A 22,839-nucleotide genomic window follows, 5' to 3' on the forward strand; every position below is an offset into this window, starting at 1 on the left:
GTCCTTCCTGGCAAACTTGTACGTCATATTCTGACAAAGGAGGTGAATATTGTTTGAGATAGAGAGAGAAAGATGGGGGGGGTGGTAACTGATAAAACAACCCCCGGCAGTTTCCATGTAAAAGCCATATAAAGTGAACAAAACTGAAAAGATAATTACCATCCATCCTGAATGCACGTACTCTCTATTAGACTACAGCATATGCAAATACCTCACCAGAAAATAATAATTTCCAATTACATGTGCCAAACTGAGTAACTGTTTAATACTGCAGATAGGAAATGTGTTCAGTGGCTGATCAGATCCTTTTATTGTTTCATAAATAATTACGCTCACATTGTCATGTTTCAATAAGGTAATAGGACAGGCAATCACATTTAATGTAGCCACATTAAAGAACAGTGGGACTGTCAGGTGCTTTCTGCTGCATCTGATGGGCAAGTTGTGGCATGAGGGGAAATGAAGTCATTTGAGAGCCTGACTCCAGCATGGTAATGTTATTGTATCGTACAGTGCCATCTACATGTATTTCACATTTTCTCAATTACTGTGTGTATCTCACCAATCAGGTGCAGTTCAATGATTTTGTGCATCGTGAGGTCGCCATAAGAAACCACTCCGAAGGACGCTAGTGATGTACAGTACAGACTAACGTTCAGAAGTCAGCCATGCATGTTGCAGATTTACAACCTCAGCAGTCTGCTTCTCTGGCTTGGTGAAGGGACAGGAGAGGAATCTTCACTCCTCAGTTAGTGCCATGTGGGGTTATGGCTGGCAAAGATGGCTGTGTCCCTTTGGCAGAAGATCTGCATTCCCTCAGTGCCTCTTAAGAGAGATAAACTGTCCAGTATGTGTGAGCATGGACAAGGTCACTCGACCTGAACACCTCACCTTTACCTGTCCTCATGTCAACCAGTGGGGATTCCGTAATGTCACTTAACCAGAAGAACCGAGCTACATTAGCAAGAAACTTGACAAGAACACTTCAGTCCGCCTTGCACTAGTCCCATGGAATGTGAAATAATGCGTTTTAGCTGTATCATATTTTCCCTTGGTAAGACAGCAGAGGGAATGAACAGAGCTTCTGGACGTGACAAGGGAGAAGCCTGTCAGAAGAGTAGTGCCGGCAGCCATCAAACCTAAATAAAAGAAAGCCCCCTGACACACACACACACACACACACACACACACAGACTGACAGACACTCATTTCAGTCACGCTAAACACAATGCCGCTGGCAAGGCTGCCATTCCTTATCTCCAAACCCCCGGCAGCTCTGATTGCATATGATCGAAAAAGAAAAGCAGACTACGACGATGGAGCAGATAGTGAGAGGAGTGGAAAAGAGTGAAAGAAAGAAAGGGGGAGGGAGGGAGGGAGCAGGGGTTTGGAGTAAAGGAGTCCCGAAAGGCAATGCAGTCAAAAAAAAAAAATCCGATTGAGTTTGGAGATTTGAAGAATTCCCCCGTTCTTTATTTCCCTCTCTACCTCACCACCCCACCCTGGCCCTCATCCCCTCCACATCAGCCTGCGCTGCTCTCCCCCATCTCTCCCCCAGCACAGCGCTGGCGTAGCGTAGCATAGCGTAGCGTCTAAGTGCAGAGCAAAGGCAGCCTCCTCTTTGTTGTGCTGATTGACATGGTTTATTCATTTGGGGCTGGATCTCCTCTCCTTTCCCACATCTCCTATCCGGTTTGTGCCAGGCCACTTAGTGCACAGCTGTGCTGCTGCTTAAAGCAGACTCCACACACACACACACACACACACACACACACACACACACTCCACACTCTTCACTCTTCTAAAACCCACCAGGGTCCCCAGTTATACAGACTACAAGAAAGACCCATTGCCATAGCATCAGAGACTGCAAAACTCCAGCCTGGTTTTAATCGTATTTGTTCAGTATTTTCAAAAATCTTTTTATGTATACTCTACATCTTGCAAGACGCCTATAGCGTTTATGACTGTAGATGTTGTGTGAACGTATGTTCACGTATGTTAAATATTACATAGCATGTCAAATCAGTTGCTCCATAATTTATGCCGACAGTTCTGTGGATGCTGTGGTTGAAGCATGTTTGCTATTTCAGCGTTTAATGTAATTAACTGCTTCACAGTGAAGAGATGGGGTTTTGCGATGCTAAAAATGGCTTGTGTTGTGCAGCACAGACGCACACAGCCCGTGTGAAGCGAGCGCTTAATGTGTGGAGCGAGGCTGCCAGTAAGAGCCATGCATCTTGCAAGCGAGTGTGTCTGTGCTGCCGCTGTTGCTGAATTACATTGTCATCACCACCCAGCACCCTAACGCTGTGCTCTTAAGAAAACTATTCTAGGATTACTTCTGGTTTGTTTGTGTCAGCATTATGTATTCAGTTTTTTTGTGAAAGCCTGCCTTAGTGTGCTGTTTTGCTCACTTTGTGGATGTGTGTTTAATTTTGAGTGCCTCGGCACGCACGGTGTGTTTCAAGGCGAAACGCTGGGGCAAAGTTTGTGTACAGAGTCAAACACAATAGAACCTGCAGTCTCACACCTGGCCTCCGCCCCTCCTCCACCTGAGACAACCCACCTGCCGATCTTATCAGGCCCCTTATCAGTGCTTATCAACGGTCAGATACACATGGAGGATGGGGACAGAGAGATGAAGGGTCACTGCGGCCATGAACAAATGTAGGCCACTGCCATTTTCGCATACACACACACACACTCACACACACATTATGCGGTCCCATCCCCCACCACACGCACACCCCCATACACACATTCACGTGCGCGTGTTCGCACATACATACACACACGCACATACACTTCAGCTTACGCCTACCCTAATGCTATCAGATGTGATCAAGTCATCATCACCAGCAGAGCGAGCAGAGGTGATGAATAATATAGAGACTGCCGGTCTAACAATAGCACTGGAGGAAGTCACAGTGGGAACGCCAGGGAAAAGATGGAGCTTCTCTACGTCCAGCGGCTGTGTCACAGCTACCCAGGAGGCGCAGCATTTTCTGAAGGGGAAAAATCATCGAATCATGTCACTGTCAGTAGTCATCTGTTAGACGACAAGTGCTGGCAGTTTACTGACATAACCAAGGGACTGACAATAAACATACTTTCAGTATAAGTCATAGTCAATGTGCGTATTGCAATACATTCAAGATCTTTCCATGGAAGAACCTTCCTGTTCATGCCAAAAAAAAGAGGCTTTTAGTAGAGCTGAAAAGATGTGGTTTCGGTCACTGCATCTTATGACAGTAGTGAAGAGCCCACAGCTGGACTTGGACCTTGACCGTGTAACAATGCGTCCTCCATATGACATGTGCTCTATGAGCCCAACCCTCCATTGGCCCTGTGATCCTTTGTGCCTCGTGAGGAATACTACCCCTATCTTTCGGTCTATTTAATTATTCTTAGTATAATTAAATCTTCCTTTCCTTGGCTTAGCTTCCCATCTCAGAGGAGAGCTGTCATTTTTTGCCCTAACGCAGCGGATAAGAGTCAAAGATTAGGCCTGTTCACTTCTCTGAGGGTTATCGGAGTGCTTCTTTGTGTCCTTATCAACATAGCTGCAGCATCCCACTGTACCACACGGCCACTGTTACTCCAGTGAAGAGACATAACATGGAGTCAGATTTCTCTACCAAGCTTGTGTAGAAAGGGCTTTCTGGTGAGATGGGTTCCATGGCTGACAGGCACTGCCTCCATAAAAACAGCCCTTTTTTGGTGGTTTGATGTGAACTCTGCTTTTGCTTTTACCTGAGGTAAGCCATTTAAAAACGGCTCTAGCTTCAGTTTTCATACAGACCTCGGAGTGAGTCGGAGTGCCTCTGAAGAGCTCACAGCAGCAGGAATGGAGCAGCACAACAGCAGAGTCTGTCAGACTCACCGCTCCGAGCGGCTCACAGCACAAGCAAGCCCTCCTCCGGCCACTCAAGCTCCAGACAACATCGTCAGGAGGACAAAAGGTGCTAACATACTCTTCTGCATTTTGTCTAAAGTCTTTTGCCTTTTCAGACAAGATGACAAACTCTATGGACGATTCTTGCTTGATAGCCCCTGTGAGAAGACTATAATAGCATAATAGCATTCTAACAGTCTAATAGGATGGACTAAATGAAAACGTTGCCTGTGTTCTGAGGTCATGTTTGGACCTCTGTGCTTTGACACCTAGCAGCGGGTCACCCAGAGCAGCGTTCGGATCTCATGATCTCACTGCCCCGCTGGACCGCCGGGCTCCTCTGATAACAGCTGTTGCAACTTTTATGGCGTAACTGATTGACCATAACAGGATGTCAGAGATTACACTCAACTGTGTCGGAAGAGAAAAAACAAAGATGGAAAAATAGAAAGAAAGAAGGAAAGAAAGAAGGAAAGAAAGAAAGGAAGGAAGTGAACTCAAAAACAAAAAGAATAGCAGAATCACCTTCCTCCAAGGGGATTATGATTAACACATCACACATCTCTCTCTCTCTCTCTCTCTCACACAGACACACACACAGACAGACAGACACACACTCACACACACACTCTCTCTCACACACACACACACACACAGACACTGCTTGAATGTGAGTCCTAGCATCAAGGTCAAATTGGAATGCAATAATGAATATTTATATTTATATTAATGCCACATCCTCCAGGTTGTGGGCTGGTGAGGCGGGGGTGGAGGGCACAGCAGGGGAGTGAATATTTGGGGCAATCGCAGAGGTCCGACCATTCACCCTCCAACCACTCCTGCGGTGTCTGCGGACGTCTCTGTCCACTGTCCAGCCAAAGAGATAACACAGGCAAGATGTGGCTGCGGTCAGGACAAAAGGGATTTCAGTGAATGCTGGCAAAGACACGCTTCCACCGGGAAGACCGTTTCTCTTTGTGATGGAGGATGATGTCGTGGGGCGCACAGGATATGATGCAATTGTGTCTGTCTCCTCTATCCTCTGATAAAAATGACATTATCTTCACAGACGTAAGCAGACTTCTAAACAAACAAACACACACACACACATAAACCCAGACAGGGGAGACAAAGAGTCTGACAGAAAAGAGAGCGTGAAAGAGACTTTTTTTTTTAAAGTCTTATTTTTCAGATTCTAAATCATAATTTTATAAATGAATATTGGTTGAATCAGTCTGCATATCACCAGTTATACCAAAGTACTCTCAAATCATTTATATGGAGAGAAAGATAAATGGGGGAGTCCCAGACTGATCAGCAGTATCGTTCATCCCCGACTCCATCTACTCCATATCCGTGGTGATCCACAAGTCATGTGCTGCAGCCTGAGTAAACATGTCCATCTGCTTTGTGCCATCTCCTAACGGCTGGCGGGGGGGGGGGGGGGGGGGGGGGGGGGGAACCCCGGCTATAACAGCATTTCGAGTTATGACACCCCTATCACAACCAACCATTCAAAATGCAAATGGGCCGAATGAATATGAATAACGGTGCGGAGGTTATTACACCAGCCAAGGCGCAGAGACGAAGGTCAAAGCGCAGACGACACGCAAATGAGGTCCCCCCACCACATCGGCATTTGCAGCTTTTCTAATATGCATTACTGGAGGACGTCATGAATTAGACTGTGATGTGGATAAGTCGTGCGGCGGCTTTGGGAGTCCTTTGAGGATATATGTTGACTGAAGTGGCCCGTGCCGGAGGATGCTCCTGCTTGTCTGGCAGCATTAGTGGATGAGGATGTATGACTCTAGTCCAGCTCCTAAGCCCTTCTCAGGCTGATTGACAGGATCCAAGCAGCTAAATGCATGCTAATGAAACGCGTTGGCGGATTATTTCATATGACAGACACACACACACACAGAACCCATAGGATACACAAACACCCACACACACACACACACACACACACACTGAGAGCATAGGGCACACAGACACATACACATGCAGACAGACTCACACACACTGAGGGCAAAGGACAGATTCACACACACACACACACACACACACACACACACACACACACACACACACACACAACTCCAGCAGCTTGAGTAATCTATTCAATCAGAAAATCTCATATGATGGAGAAGAATGGCGGCTACACAGGTTAGCGGATGTGAAACCAAAAAGGAGTGTATGAGAATGGAGGGGAGGGAATCTGATTAAAGGGAATCTGTTTAAAATATGAAAAGTAGTTCCCGCTCTCCGAGTGAGGCCATGCCTGTGAGGAAGATTGGGAGAAGCGTGAAACGTGTTCAGCATGAGCCTATTCAGAGAGAAAATGGCAAATAGCAGGTGAGAGAACACAAGAATGAAGGTGAGATGCAAGAAAGATGTAAGGTGGTGGGGGGGGGGGGGGGGGGGGGGGTGAGAGAGTGAGAACTGGAGAAACTCATAGAGGGAGAGATAATGACATCAGGCAAGGGATAATGAAACAGCGAGACAGAAAGTGGGAAAAATTGAGTGAGAGAAGGAAAGATAGAGGAGGAGAGAAGGAAAGAAAAACAAGGGATGAAAAAAGAAAGAATCGAATGAAGGAATGAAGAAAGAAAGAGAGAAACAAAGAATAAGGGAGGGACAAAGAAAAAGAGAGCGCTGAAGGGCAGATGAAAAGAGCAAGAGAGGGTTTAAGTGGTTCCCTCTAAAGTGCTGAGCAGCGCTGGCCGGGGCTCCACAGGGCCTCGTTAGGCTGCGCTCCCGGTCTGTGTGTTCCAGGGCCACAAACCCTCTCCAGCCCACATCAAAGCACTTGGCCTAGGGAGCGCCGCGCCAATCAAGCAAAACGCTCAAACCATGCAGAAAAGGAGAATTGGATGGGGGGGGGGGCTGGGAATGGAAGTCTCTGACCGATTGCAGAAAATTAATTTGAGAATAACACACAGACACGCAAACATGCGGCCGGTCCTTGCCCTGCCCGATACACACGCACATGCCACCCACCCTCACCCAAAATTAAAAGCATTCCATCAGAGCCGGATCTTATTTCAGCCCCGAAATTAGGATGCAAATCTATGCAGACAGATAGAGGCTTCGGCGGCTGCACACAAAGAAGGGATGCTGATTGGCTGGGGGGGGGGGATTGCGGGGAGTGTCGTCGTTGTCGGCGGCCTCCGTGTGACATTTAGACGACGCGTGTGTGCCTGCCGAGCGAGTGACATGAGTTGCCGCCGCGTCAGACAGCCTGCTGCAAGATGCAGGTTAATGTCATGCAGATGAGGACAGCCACTGGAGCAGTGACGGCTTACTAATGACTGCCAGTCCTAGATGTCTTCATGACGAGTGGGCCGATTACAGGCAGCGGCAGCCTCGTGCAGGTGCTCCAAATGAAACATGAATGTTGTGCTGTGTGTGTGTGTGTGTGCGTGTGTGTGTGTGTGTGTGTGTGTGTTGTGTGACAGGTTTATGATTGAGGTGATTGAGTTGATCAACTGTTTGAATAAGCCTGTTATTAGAAGCCTGTTACTCACTGCTTGTACGTGCTGGTGCTGCTTGAACTTGAATAACTTGTCTGAGTGTCAATTACAGTCATATGGAGTGTGTAACCACTAACAAATCAACAGAATAATGAAAGACATACATGAAATTAGCCAGCTCATCATTAATAACACATTTTCTTAATCTGAATGGCTTTTAGATCCAACAAAGGATTCTTTTCTGCCATGCCTTCATTGTTCAGCACATAGGACAGGTTTGAAGACCACTGTTTCAGGGCAGCAATGGCAAAGAGTTACTTCTCTGCACTTTGGGCAATAGACCGACATTCATACACTGACAGGAAGAGTAATGACACGTGAGATTAGAGCAGTAGACAGCACAGGAGGAGAACGTCCAGGCTGGAACTGGCCTCTCGAAAGCCTCTCTTGCCAGCTCTAGGCAGCAGGACTGGACAATCGGTGTGATGCAGGCGAGCGGCGTTCCTGTCACACGGCAGAGAAAACATCCAGACCTCACGTGCAAGCAGCCCTCTAAGGCATCATTACAGACCTCTGGAAAACACTCCACTCTTTCTCCCTCTCTCTCTCTCTATTTACCTCTCTGTTTCCCTTCGTCCATCCATCATGGTGGAGGACAAGCATCCCTCTTGGGCACCATAGCCAGCCACTGCAGACAGCACACACAGCATCATGAGGCGTGCAGACGTGTTTTTCTGAATCTAGACTATGGGCAGTCCTAATGACCCTGACTCCAAAGCCCTGTCATATAATGTCATACAAACAACCTCACCACAAATAACTCCACCATAAATAACTGTGGGTCTCGCAACCCTCGCAGGTGTGAAATAAAGAGCTGCCACACACCTAGACTCAAAATAACAGGACAGTTACAGTGTGTGAGGAAAAGGGCCATTTGCCAGTTAGGGTCAAAAGCGCTGCAATATATGCACATGGATACATGTTTACATGTGAAGTGTGTTAAACAACCTTGCTTCATATTTTACTACATCATGTAAATGCGTAAGAGTATTTAGTGAAAATATACCCTTCTGGTTGGATGATATTTGGGTTCTCTGCCAGTCAGCTCCATACATGCACAAATAATGAAATATTCTGTCATGCCAACTGTGAGTTCAAATAGCTAGATAATCTGGAGTGGTTAAAAACTGTATTTTGGCAGAAGAGGATTTGAGTGTTTTTAACATGTGTGTGTGTGTGTGTGTGTGTGTGTGTGTGTGTTTGATGGGGGTGGGGGGTGGAGTTCTGAGAGGTCATACTGAGCGGTAAAAATAGGGTCTCATCGCTGGAACACAGTCCAAGATAAGAACAGCACATGTGGACATGACAAGAGGCAGCCCCTGATAGCCAGTAAACACAGAGGGGTAGAGACAAAGTCTACAGTAAGGACCAAGGGCCGCGTTTAAGGTGGGGATCACACAGGAAATAACGCAGCGGTAAGCGCGACGCAACGCTCAGACCATAATAAGTTCTATCTCGTTTCTAAGTAACACAAATGGTTCGCCTAAACTGACAATTGAATACTCTTGCGTTGCACTTTGAAAGTTGAACCAAGTTCAATGCTTAGTTTATTCAACGCTAGTGCTGCCACCGTTCCGCTGCTGAACCATAGAGAACAATAGGAAACCTGCCGCTGGCCAGTGTGATCCTGCCTTAAGCCTGAATTAAGATACATAATCAAAACAAAGATGATGTGCTACTATTGGATACATGATAAAACAATGCTATGGCATGTATTTTTGACATATTGCCTTAGTCTTCATAATGTATATCAGTACTATGTTCTGAGGCAAAGGATGGCGTGGTGGTTTAATTAAAATTTTAATCAAAACATGAAATATCCATATATTGACACATGCTGTTGATTTCTTTTTAACCTTTGTTGTGTTGGATACCTCATCCTACACTGAAGCTTCTGTTTGAAGTAGGCCCATTGATTTGGCTTTATTCAGCCTTAAAGCAGCCTTATCCTGCAGAACGGGTACCTGGCCGGGCCCTGGGAGACTCTCCCTCAAGAGCACATTCATGAGTGAGTCACGGGCCGACGCTGGGTCCAGTCCCTCACTTCTCCCTGGCTGTCTGCTCCGACGGCACGCGATGGGAGCCGCTGACAGTGACAAATGTGGGTCAGAGGCACCAGGCTTGACCCTGCATGAGACCCTTCACTTTGCTGAGGGCGGGTTTTTGCTCTCCGCAAGCGACGCCCGAGTCACAACCTGACCTTTTCCTCACATACAGGCAGAGATGGGAGGATGGGGGATGCGGATGAGAAGATAAAAAAAAAAAGGTTTTCTTGCATCACTGTCAGAGATTATGTTTGGAATCATGAGAATAATCCAAATGTTGTAGTAGTTTTGGTGCCGTATTTTGAGGTCAGTGATTCACAGTACTGTAAAACCAACATGGCTGAATGTTTATGCCCTGAATCATTCTGCATGGATGTCAGATGGAATAAGATTTAGCAGGTATTCCCTATAGCTCTCTCTCTCTTGCACACACATACCTCTCTCTCTCTCTCTCTCTCTCTCTCTCTCGCACACACATACCTCTCTCTCTCTCTCGCACACACATACCTCTCTCTCTCTCTCTCTCTCTTCATCTGTCTTATTGCGACATAAACCACAAGAGTGCAAAATTAACATGGATGCACAAACACATCTAATGTCCTTTGCCATGAGCTGAAGATAAAAAAAAACACATATCTTTAATGCAGTCTAGTAAAATTCACATTCATAGCATAACATAATTATACAAATATTAGCAGAACCCACCACCCCTTCCATTTCACCACCACAGCCAACAACAAAAAAAAGAATCCCATTAAAAATGGGTACGTGCTTGTGTGCCTAACCATGCAAGAGTGTTTGCCTTCTGTTTGATGAAGCACTAAACTCGTGCCGGTAGTGGTGTGTGTGGGGAACCCCTGCTGTGCGGGGCCTCTCCTGTACTGACTGGAGCAGGCGCCCCCGGCCTGTGTGTTTTATCTACCCGGCGCAGAGTGGAGCGCGGCCCGCGCAAACAACAGTGCCACACGGCAGGCAGAGGAAGCAGAGCAGTGCTGGGACCGCTTTGGCACACATCCAGAGGTGAAACATATCCACGGTGAGCAAGTTGGACTCTAAGTGTTAAAAAGAACACATCAGGTGAATATTATCCGATTCCGAGCACAGCACGTCATTTGTGTGACTGGAACGCGGTAACCTTTTGATAGCATGAATAGCCCAAAACTGTGTCTGGTTGGTGTGCGGAAATCAAATTTGCTTTGAGATGGAAAAAAAGTGTGAAATGGAGCATGTTTCTCGTCTCTCCAACAGCCATGAGAAGCGCTCCAGGCTTAATGCTCACTGCCAGCAGCTTTTTACACAGAATCATTGTCAAGCCATCCCATGAAGCTCACAGCTTGCATCACACACAGAAGCTCTCTGGATCAGCTGGCACACACACACACACAGTGGTGTGTGAGGCTTACACAGAGCCTGGTGTGTAGCCTACAGATGAGGGGTAGGAGTTCCACCTTCATAAAGGGTTTTGATATTGACAAATGGGGCCGTCTATACATACAGAGTCATCAGGAGAGTGAAATCAGTCTTGGTTCAAAAACTGTATATTAAATAATTTACCCTAGAGGGGTCATTGCAAGATGCAATGATTGCAAGATTTTTTGGTATATATCCAGAAAACGTGCGCTCATTTTACTAAATTGTGTGCACATTTTACTAAATCGTGCGCACATTTGACTAAATTGTGCTCTCATTTTAATTGTTGTAAATTGAGCGCACAATTTAGTAAAACGTGTGCACAATATAATAAAACGTGCGCACAATTTACTAAATTAGAATTGTTGTTGATTAAAAGATTTCAACTGCTTTGAAAAAATACTATCCTTTTAGCCTGGCTAACGTCAGACCTCATCTCATTGAGATGGGATCTGGGAACTACACGTTTATTTTCTCGTATAAACCTCTCCAGAATATATCCCGCCTCCTAACTTCCGTATCCATCCAACTTCCGGGCGTGGATTGTCTATGGGAAATAACATGGCGTTTTGAAAGATCGTACCTGTCAAACTCTGTAGGTGACAAAGTAGAAAAAGCTGCTGGGCAGATTGGCCTACACACTTCTGCCATCTAGTTTCCACTGGATTTTTTGATTTTCGGTGCCGTTTAAGTAGTATAGTCTATAGCAGGGATTCCCAAACTGTGGTACGCGTACCCCCGGTGGTACGCGAGCTGCTTCTAGGGGGTACGCGAGATGCAAAGGGCTATGGCGGACAGGTGTAAAATGAAAATTTTAAATCTTTTGTAATTAATTCATGAATAAATACATAATTTCGAATCAGGTCATAATGATATGGAAACATGAAATTAAAGGATATAATTTATAAACTCTGTATGTGTTCATCAAAAAAAGGGCAGTTTATTATGACGCCTGGAATAGCTAATAGAATGCGTTACTTTTGAATGCGTTGGATGGTCCGTGGTCCGTGGGGGGAAAGTTTCGCGGATATAACAGGTTTTTGAAAACAACAAAAACAGAAAGGAGGGAAGGAGCAAAGCTAGGAGTTATTTCAGATGGGCAAGAAAGGTAACATTAAGCTAGGCTTTACATTTAACAAACTAAAGGTAGCCTATAAGTTTAGCCTTTCTAGGCTTTATAGCCTAATGTTGTCCAAACGAATACATCCTTGTCAGGCGTTGTTGTAGGCCTATTATAATTGTATGTGGATGTAGTTAGGCTACTATGCAGGCTACTTTTCATAACTTTTTAACTGACCAAATGCACACACCTAAAACCGGGAAACGGACAAATATTGTCAACGCGGGGGGGGGGGGGGGGGGGGACGACACATATGTGTTTATGTGTCGGATGGTGGGGGTACGCGAGCCGAGTCGGAATGTAGGCGGTGGTACGCGGGGGGAAAAGTTTGGGAACCGCTGGTCTATAGTATACTACTTAAACGGCACCGACAATCAAGAAATCCAGTGGAAACTAGATGGCAGAAGTGTGTAGGCCAATCTGCCCACCAGCTTTTTCAACTTCGCTACCTACAGATGTTTTACCGGTATGATATTTCGAAACGGCATGTTATTTCTCATAGACAATCCACGCCCGGAAGTTGGATGGATACGGAAGTTACGGAGGCGGGACTTATTCTGGAGAGGTCAATAGAGTGGTGAAGTCCCGCCCCTTCCGTTTGCCTCCATGGGACCTATCTTTCAAATAAATTTGAACGGCAGTCTATGGCGAAAAATAAATTATTTTCTGGTCCCGGTTGACTTGTGCCTTGAATTACCCATATGATGTTTGTCAATTTTAAAGACAATTTTTCATGTAAAGACATTTGCAGTTTGTTTCGTAACTATTGAATTACAACATTGTGAAAGATCGTAATTCCAACGACTACAAACCCATCAGTCGCGCTAGTGACGTTAGCTCATTCACAGCCACACTAGATTGTACAAGCATACCAGCAACAGGTCTTAATTGGGCTTTCCTTGCCGAAGAAAATACCATGAGTCAGAGGATTAAACACATCAGGTAAGTTGTATTCGTCCATAGACTGTACATTACATACTGTTAAGTGACATAGCAGGCAGCAAGATGCAACCGTTAACTAGCATAACAGCTCTTATCGTTTCATTACGTTGGTGACGTACATCGTTCGAGACGAGAGATGTAGTCCACTGAGTGGATTCGCACAAAACCAACATAACTTTTGAAGTCTATCGAACAACAGTACTTTCTTAACGTGAAAAATTATCTTTTAAATTCACACACATCATATGTGAAATTCGTGGCACAATTCAAACTGGACCAAAAAATAATTGTCATCTCTCCATTAACTCCCGTTCATAATTTTTTGAAAGATAGGTCCCATGGACCGGAAGTAGAAGGGGCGGGACTTCACCACTCTATTTGAAACGTGGTTTACGAATGCCCAGAGCCATTTATTGGGCGCTACGAATGTCTATCAAATGTGTCTGTATGTAGCTCATAACCGCTTAGGTGTGTCATCATCGTCTTCAGAGAATGTCTAATAAGGGGAGAACCTTCACTCTCGGAACTCTTCCGGTGTGGTACTGCATCTAGGGGCGCTCACGGGCGAGTCCAGAATGAATGGAGGTCTATGGAGCTGTACCCCTCAAAATACACTTTTCTCGGGATATAATTTTTTTCCAAATAATTTGAATATTGTATTTGAAAGGGGAGGCAAAGACAATACACTTGGTTGAGTATTATATTTTTTAAAGTCACTTAATTGTTCTAAAAAGCCTTTCAAACGTGCCAATGACGTCATTCATTAGCATGATCATAGCATAGCATAGCATCAATGCTAGCGTGTTATGGGAAACAACGACCCAACCTGTAAGAAAACGAAAGGACATGACTCCCGGATTATTTCACTTTTGATTGAAAATCCATATCCATTTTGCGAAAAATAAAGTAAAATTGGAGGGTTTCAGTTGTTAAATAGGTGAAAACAACAAATGTAGCCATGTAGCTCCATAGGACCCCATGTATTTTGGACTCGCCCGCGATCGCTATCTAGGTGAACTCTGGTGAACTGCAGCCAAATTCGGTTTGTATGGGATTAATTGACCTCTCCAGAATAAGTCCCGCCTCCGTAACTTCCGTATCCATCCAACTTCCGTGCGTGGATTGTCTATGGAAAATAACATGGCGTTTCGAAATATCATACCGGTAAAACATCTGTAGGTAGCGAAGTTGAAAAAGCTGGTGGGCAGATTGGCCTACACACTTCTGCCATATAGTTTCCACTGGATTTTTTGATTGTCGGTGCCGTTTAAGTAGTATACTATAGACTATACTACTTAAACGGCACCGAAAATAAAAAAAATCCAGTGGAAACTAGATGGCAGAAGTGTGTAGGTCAATCTGCCCAGCAGCTTTTTCTACTTTGTCACCTACAGAGTTTGACAGGTACGATCTTTCAAAACGCCATGTTATTTCCCATAGACAATCCACGCCCGGAAGTTGGATGGATACGGAAGTTAGGAGGCGGGATATATTCTGGAGAGGTCTATAGAGAGTGGGGAGGCTCTCCTTAGAAGGGCTCTGTCGTCTTGCTGTCCCCCCTCCGTTCTGTGATTGGTTCCTTCATTGAGGTGAAAATGAAGTCCGTGGAATCCAGGCTGTCTAGCAGCGTGAATAAAATTGTGCGCAAGGCAGCATGGGAAAACCCAGGCTACTATTCTTTGATAAAGGCTAAACAAGAGTGAGATTCTTTTGGCAAAGGCTCAACAATTACAATTTTAGCAAGGTTCTTAAAAGATGTTTGATGATGTCTCTCATCAAGCTTGTGGTTTCCCCTCCGCTTGTTACTTATCAACAGGGCCGGCCCGAGGCATAAGCGAACTAAGCGGCTGCTTGGGGCCCCCTGGCCACCAGGGGGCCCCCAATCGAGTTTCTTTCTTTTTTTTTACATAATAAATAACGTAAACAAGTGACATCAATGAATGAATAAATGAAACAATTAATAAAAACAATCTGATTTCATGATCTATATGCCTGCCTACCTCTACTGTGTCTGCCAGCCTTTGAGTCACGCGCATAAACTAGACACCTCGGGTGCATAGACAATTTGTGCAGACACTGCATCAAGTTCAAAAATCGGAAGAGACGGTAATGTTAAGAAAAGTCACAAAAAGGACGTATCCCTCTGGTGCCGAAAACAAAAAGAAGAAAATGACAGAGGAGGAGAAAAACGAGCAAGATACAGGTATGTTTGCATGATTATTTACAGTATGTTTTGTGCTTGAGGTAGCTAGCTAGCTGGCATGATCTAATATAAGCCATCGCCAGAGCTAAATCCCCGCCATCAACAGAGAAATGTCTCCCATTAATATATATTTATCTAGGTGTATTTCAGATGTCAAGGATATTGGGATTGTTTTGGATGTTCAATCAAGCATGTACCCTAGCCATAGGTGGGCTTATGTTGTAAATTAAAGTTAGCTAGCTGACTGAAGTGGACATTAGCACTACAGTAAGAGGAAAACGTAGCTGAAGGCAAATTTACCACAGAGGGATTGTTTCTGATTTCGCACCTGAAAGTGTTGATAGTTTATTGCTGTTCTATAATATGTGACATAGTGGTAAGTCTGATAGCAACAGCAGGCTAAACCCAGGCTCCCAGTCCCAACCCACTGACTAGCGCGACTCTGGGCATCGGTAACGTTCCAGCTTCATAGGCAAAGATGGAACAGTACGTGCGCTCTGCTCTAAGATCTTTGGAGAGAGATGGTAGTGTTTGAGAAAATATACCATGTGGGTGGGGAGACTTATGTGATGGAAATAAACTTACATTTGATTAAGATAGTGGCAAGTGATGTAGCGGTGCTACCCTAATATTTAGGCTGCAGATCACCATGTTAAGCGTTACTTTTGATTATGCCTCATTTGCCAATAGAATATGAATTGTTACATGTGGAATTGCTTGTTGATGAGTGTAAGTAATGATATCAAAATAAACTAATTTTGCTTGATCAAATATGCACTTATGCAAATTTTTTTTTTTTCAGAGACACTGTTGAAGTACTTTGGAGCACATCTCTACCACTACCTAACTCTACCTCATCAAGTGTCTGCCTCCATGGCTGATGAAGGTGAGGTTTTCTTGATGGCAAATGGTTACATAGCCTGTTAATATGACATGACACATTTAACATAGTTTTTGTTTTATTTATTTATGTATTTATTTAATCATTGCAGGTTCGTCCACTGCAGAGTTGCAGATACCTGAAAGCCAGGAACAAAGTAGGAATAAGTCAATTTTTGGGACATTTTATTTTTGATTATTAATGTTTGTCTATTTTGGTTTTATTTTGTAGTTGAAGATTGCTCATTTAATGCACATTTGCGGATTTGTTCTGCAAATCTGTTGAAAAACAAGTCATTAAACGGATGTACTTGTTTACAACAAATACAAATGCTGTTGTATTGAATGAGCCTACCGAGTCCTTATGCATCTGTGTCCAGGGGGACAGTAGTTCATAATCAGTCACTGTATTAATACATAATACATAACCTCACTGTATTAATTTATAATATGACATTATAGTGAGAGGTTGTCAATTATCGGCAAGCACAGGTGACTGCGTTGTGGGAGGGGGCCCCCAAATCAAATTCTGCTTAGGGCCCCCAAAAGGCTCGGGCCGGCACTGCTTATCAAGAATATTACAGTTATTTGCATTTTTCAAATGAGGAGTTCCACCTTCACAAGGAGTCACTGTGTTTGCCTGGAGCACCACACAGAATCTTACATGGCATACCTTGGTTTTATCTCTCAGCCAAACATGAGGAAGATCATTCATTTATGAGCATTCGAGATCAGAGTTTAGATATGAAGCAGAGCATGTCATCACGTAAGGGTGTTTTAATTGGCCATGCCACATGTTTGTGTAAAGGATTAAATATGCGGCAGCCTCAACTTTCCCTTGCAAATGGAATTATTTGTTATTGATGAGCCACTTACAGTCTGGGGTTTGGGGTGAGTGGGGAGCTATTCACTAGCACAGACAGACAGACAGGCACTCGCTTACAGTACGACCTCCTCACCCTGTCTCGCCTTCACTGTCCTAACGCACTCCACAGTCACCCAGTGCCACCATCTCAATGGCTCACACACACACACACACACACACACACACTGCAACGCTTGTGAGTGGGCACCAATGGCACAGAGATATGTGGGGCATGCAAATAAAAGCTGGCGTGCCAGTGTTGGAGAAGAGTCTGCCCTTGGCATATAATCGCTCCCACCCCTCCTCCACCCCATCCCTCTATCCCCACCCTCCGCCTCAGCGGAGGGAACGACTTCCCTTTTCCAGGTCAAGCAGCAGCAATGCAATCAGACTGCGGCTCCAGCGGTGGAATTTCGCTTGTCGCGTTGGATCAGAGCGGCCTTGTTCATTTGATGCAACACACTCTTAGTCACTCTGCCTGTGTGTAAGCTTCACAGAGAGAGAGACGCGCAGACACGCAAACATGCATAAACATTTTTAGGCAATTTCACTCTTACAATATTATTGCTAAGTTCACACACATTTTGAATCATTCAGCCTTTTTGGATCTTTGGATTTGCACATTAAATGACTGTCTCCTGTACACACACAGACACACACGCACACACACACAGAGAGAGAGAGAGAGAGAGAGACATACACACTCAGCAGAGTGATAGCATTAGCATTAGGGAAAATGCTTAAACATCAGTTTAGACACAAGAAGCCAAGTGTGTGGGGGGTGGGGAGGATTAAGACATCAGAAGGTAAAATTCCCTCTCGGAGAGAGGGCTCATCCCAGAGGAGAGGGGAATATAATCCCCCCTGAAACGGAGAGACAGCGCAACTACCACCCACAGAGGCATTTACCCCCCCCCCCCCCACACACACACACACACATACACATGCACATGATCACACACACAAACATGCGCACACACACCTTGTCTCAACAACATCAGCAGGTTCACACACCCACCACTCCATGCAACTTAATTTCCAAACTTCTCAAGTCTACTTCTCATCCTCACACACACAAGAATGCCTGTCCAACCACACCATTTACAATACTGATACTGTAGGAGGTTTTGCACAGGCGCAGGACAACTCTGGGGATTTGTGCAGGAACATATGCCACACATTTACCCCTGTAATCATATGGGCCATGATAAATATTTCAGGCCCCAGAGACCCAGGACAGCGTGCACTCGAGAAACGAGTAGGCTATGGAGGAAGCTGTCTTTTGTCTTCCAACACCGCATAATTAAATCTACCACAAAAAAGGATACGTTCATTAAAATGCAAAAATGCTGGATTGTTTTTAAAGTAGGCCAACCGATGTAAAAATATCCCTGTATTAAAAGCGCTATTAGAAGTTCAAGTAGAAGTGTATCAATACTGAAGAGCACAACAGTGCTTTCAGAAATTCACAGTATTTACCAGACGAACTCTCGTAGAGACTTCAATGCATAAAGTACGCTAAACTATATATCTACTGTGTCTATGGGACAGTCTTGATTGATGACTGAATTCTGAAAGTAAACGATTTACTGATAAGATGGTTTCAAAGTAAGAAATCTGATAAGACCTTTTGGTGTGATGACAGAGAGCTGAGTCGTCAGATAGGCTTTGACAGAAGTCATTACTAATGTGATGTTAATAAATCTATTGTAGCCTACAGTAAGTGCTGATGTGGCTTGTCTGAGGGCAAATACAAATTACCGACAAACTGTCAGATGGTGCTCCAGCTTGTGTGTACAGCTGTGTACAAACACACACACACACACACACACACATGTGCACACACACATTCATACACACATGCACGCACACCCTCTCTCTCTGTCACACACACACAGTGAGAAAGAGAGACAAACAACAAAAGAAAAAAAACAACTCACCCCAATAATTGGAGCTATTTCTAGACTGGACTGGATTTCTAGACTAGACTTTCTGCATTTTTGAGCTCATGAAAAGAAAAGCGTGGGCACAGGGAGCTTCTCTCTCATCCTCTCATCTCCTTTTCAAAGCACAATGATACGGCGTCGTCATCTGCTCTGCACACGTGCGTGTCCTTGGCCATGCCTATACATGCAGAGCCAAATGAAGATTCCACACGGAAAGGTCATTAGTGGCTCACCAAGAGAGCCCAATATGCAGCGCAGCCACCAGGGGCTCAATTCACAACTCAAGCACAAGAGTTCCCTTTTTCGGAGCAAGTCAAGCATTGAATCTGACAAATGAACACTTTGATATGGTTTCGCCACAAGTCAAAAAACGCTTCATACTCATAAACAAAACTTTAAATGAGCTTTAAATGACTGAGAGATACTTCACAAGTCTATCTGCTTTTGAAAACAACAACTATGACTGCCAGAGAGATCTCCCATTTGTGGTCACCCTGACCATTATGTCCTCTTTACCTGATAATGCACCAAAATTAAAAAAACAGGATCTGACCACTGAGGAGTTCATGTGAAACACTATGCATAGGCAAATGTAGGACGGTCAAGGGTGCGGTCAATAGACAGGTATATTAAATAACAGGGAAAGGAAGGAAAAGTAGATATGAGAGATAAAGAAAATTCTGTGAATAGCAAATATCCAGAAAATGTATATGCCATGTTGCCTCATGCATTTTTGAGGTGAAATCGCAATTACATGTGGAGTCCCATATGACGTGTGAGATGTACATGGTTGGTTCCGGGACACAGATGGAGGAAGAGCGAGAGAGAGAAATGTGCCACCCTGTTTCTGTTCCCCAAAGAGCACGAGAGCACTTCACACCTGAGCAGAGGAACTCACACACACTTGACAACTGCTCTCCGCAAAAACACACATACACATACACACACACACACACAGAGTAGAAGCATTTGCTCACTGGCCACACACAAACAACACCCCCTGATTCCACACACACAAGCTCTCTCTCACACACACAGGGCTCCATGACACAAAAGTAAAAAATTTGACATCAAACAAGCCTGTGGTTTCATATAGTCAACATGACTTTAGCTGGAATCAAACTATTTCTGCTTTATTGACAAAACAGATATTGTTTCTCTGTTTGACTAGGCAGCAGTGGCCTACTTTCACTTCCTTAAAAAAAACCTACCTTGATTCTCGCTTCACTTTGACTGTTATCTTCCGTGGCTCAGTTTAGCGATATGGGAGATCCGGCACACCTGAGGTCTGTGTCAGGATCAGTTGCAGACACATCTAAAAACCTTCATTTGCATTGAGGAAACCAATTTGAATACTGGATTTAAATAACCGCTGCGCTGTGCTGCTGTCAGGAGAAGTGTTTGTTCACACACCCTTTGACCAGGAAGAACAAAGCAGCTTATTCAGCAGGCCAGATAAACTCTGCCAAGAGCCAAGTACACTCTGAACTCATTATCTCTTTAATGTATCTCCTATAGACCGTAGAGTCCACACCTGTCGTCTAATGTTGTCCACTGTCAAAGTCTCTGAAATGTACAAGACTGGCCATGGACATGACTAATGACATTTTCTGCTGCAGTTTGCTGAAGACCATGAGGAGTGGAGTTGTCTTCACACAAACACATGCACGCGTGTGCGCACACACACACACACACAAGCAAACAAGCACAAGCATACAAACACTCAGCTAAGTATATTTATCTGTCACAATAGGTTCAGGTGCACCTTAACTATCTCTATAAACATCTCCTATCCCCAAGGACAAATTGCTCTTAATATTATCACAGATTTCAAAGCAAATCAAATTAATTTCTGAGTTTTGATGAGGGTTGAAAACACTGGATGAAAACGGCTCTGCCTCACTCTTCCACTGGGACGCTGTTCAATTTTGTTGCATGTGTAAAAGAGGATGGTTTGAAACCTTGGCTGGCTCTGATGCCCCAAAAGCCTAAACTAAACAACTTATCCTTGGCACAGTCTGTGTAATGTGTTGTGGTTGTCATCAAGTCACGTTCCTTCTTACCGACTTTCACATGAGAAAGATGGACACAGTAACATGACAGATGGGTCCAAAAATAGCCGGACTAAAGCATAAGCACTCAGAAGTTGCTCAAGTGTGCAAACCTGGAAATGCCAACAGAACACACACAGAAGCGAGCGGCGCGCTCAGCGAGCGTTATGTAGGTTACTGGAGATATAGGTTAGCGCCGTAGCACGCTAGCCCAGGGAGGGCTCCCCCAGCTGAAGCAGGCTGGAGTCTCCTTATCCATATGGCTGCACCACCAGCATCTGCATCACTCACTCAAACCCACTGCATCAAACAGCCAGCAGAGAGGGAGAGAGAGAGAAAGAGAGAGAGAGAGAGAGAGGTGGAAAAGTCCCAGTAAAAAAGGAATAAATAACACTATCACCATGCTGTTTGAACTGGAGCATGCAGGCTGGGCATCTCAGATTGCCCCCATGGAGATCATGCTGAGAATGGGGAGAAGGAGGGCAAATAACAGGCATGCCAAAGGCGAGAGGTCAGGCCAGGGAGGTCCAGCAATTTTTAGGAGCTCACCCCATGACCCCTGGTTCACAGTGAGGAAACGGGGTCAGGCGAGGCATCTATCCTCTGACATAGACTTTTGACATGAGCACAAAAATATCTCTGCATGTCCAGAGGTCCCTCTGGTCCCATAGAGGAGCAGGCCCACTGCCTCTTCTTCTGTCAGAGGCAGTGGGGATTTTTGTTTCTCTTCATGGCTTGTTAATTTATGGTCTCCTTATAGCAACAAAAACAAATGTGTGCATGCATAAACGCACACACGCACGCAACCAAGCAAGCCCACGCACACACAGAAATACAGTACATACACAGAAATATACAGTCAGAGTAATTACCCATGGCCATGTGGAAATTTCCCCTGCTGCAGCCCCGCCCCCTCACCCCCCAACCCCAAAGCACCAGCAGGACTCTCTTGGCCCATTAACGCCAAATCTAAGCAAGGATTCGCCCGGCCAGTGCACAGTAGGTTCATTTAGCCAAGACCCCACTTTCTCTGCACGCCGAGTCATTATCACTATCTCTCTGTTAATCTCCTCAACTAGGGAGGGAAAGGCAGGCTCTCTCCTGAGAGGGCCCTTGGCGCAATGTTGTCATGAGTGCTCTGAAGTGTGTGTTTGTGTGTGTGTGTGTGGGGTTGGTATTTTATTTAACCTTAGCCAAAACCACCGCCTGCCTGCTGAGCCTCCTGACTCATCCCTTAAACTCTCTGTGGGACTCGCACACCGTTGCTAAGGAACCGTAACCGTTGTTTGGGCACTCCCACAGGTAGAGATGACCTGCAGCAGGAGCTTACAGAGGGGGTGAGAGGATGGCATCATTACATGCCCCTATTCTGCACTTCACAACACCTACACATCAAATCACTAACATGGCTGATTTTTTAAATATATATATACATTAATATATTTTTCTTTTCTAAGTACTAATACACATTTTAAAACAATTCAACACTTGTTAATTACTGGCTAAATTATATATTTAATTACATTATATGTATAGGTGGGATAGCAAAGGGAAATAAGAGTATTAGAGGTTTGGCAAAGCATAAGGACTAAGATGAAAATGAATTCAAGGTGAAGAGATGGAGGGGGAGGGTGTGTGTGTGTTGGGGGTGATTGAGGTTGACACAGTGTTGAGGTAACAATAGTTCATGGGGCTGCAGTGTTATTAAGCAGTAGGCTGGGTGAACCCAGCCTGATCTGATGATTTCTTGTTCGCCCTGAAGCTAATGCTGGAAACCTGTGCATCTTTTTCTGCTGCTTCCGTTACAATTTTGCCTGGACTAATCACAAGCTGGCTTATCCACCTGGCGCGCTATTGGCAGGTTTAAAACCTTCGTGTTCGCATTGCTCTGCAAACATCACCCGGTTCGTTGGTCAGATTGGTGAATGACTATCCAATTGCATA

General features: G+C 44.8%; 1 protein-coding gene across 1 annotated transcript in view; it reads right to left on the bottom strand.

Annotated features, from left to right (window-relative positions):
• tiam1a (TIAM Rac1 associated GEF 1a) overlaps window positions 1-18,891 on the bottom strand; it is an 80,381-nt gene extending 61,490 nt beyond the window's left edge. The window contains exon 1 of the mRNA XM_076273486.1: window positions 18,839-18,891. The gene's annotated coding sequence lies outside the window, so the exon portion shown is untranslated. The remainder of the gene's footprint in view (window positions 1-18,838) is intronic.
• Window positions 18,892-22,839: the final 3,948 nt, after the last annotated feature.

Source organism: Alosa pseudoharengus, unplaced genomic scaffold (genome assembly GCF_046254945.1).
Source record: "Alosa pseudoharengus isolate Yale_2024_CS ecotype anadromous, Long Island Sound unplaced genomic scaffold, YU_APseudo_1.1 YU_APseudo_1.1_scf_8, whole genome shotgun sequence".
Taxonomy (NCBI): Eukaryota; Metazoa; Chordata; class Actinopteri; order Clupeiformes; family Clupeidae; genus Alosa; species Alosa pseudoharengus.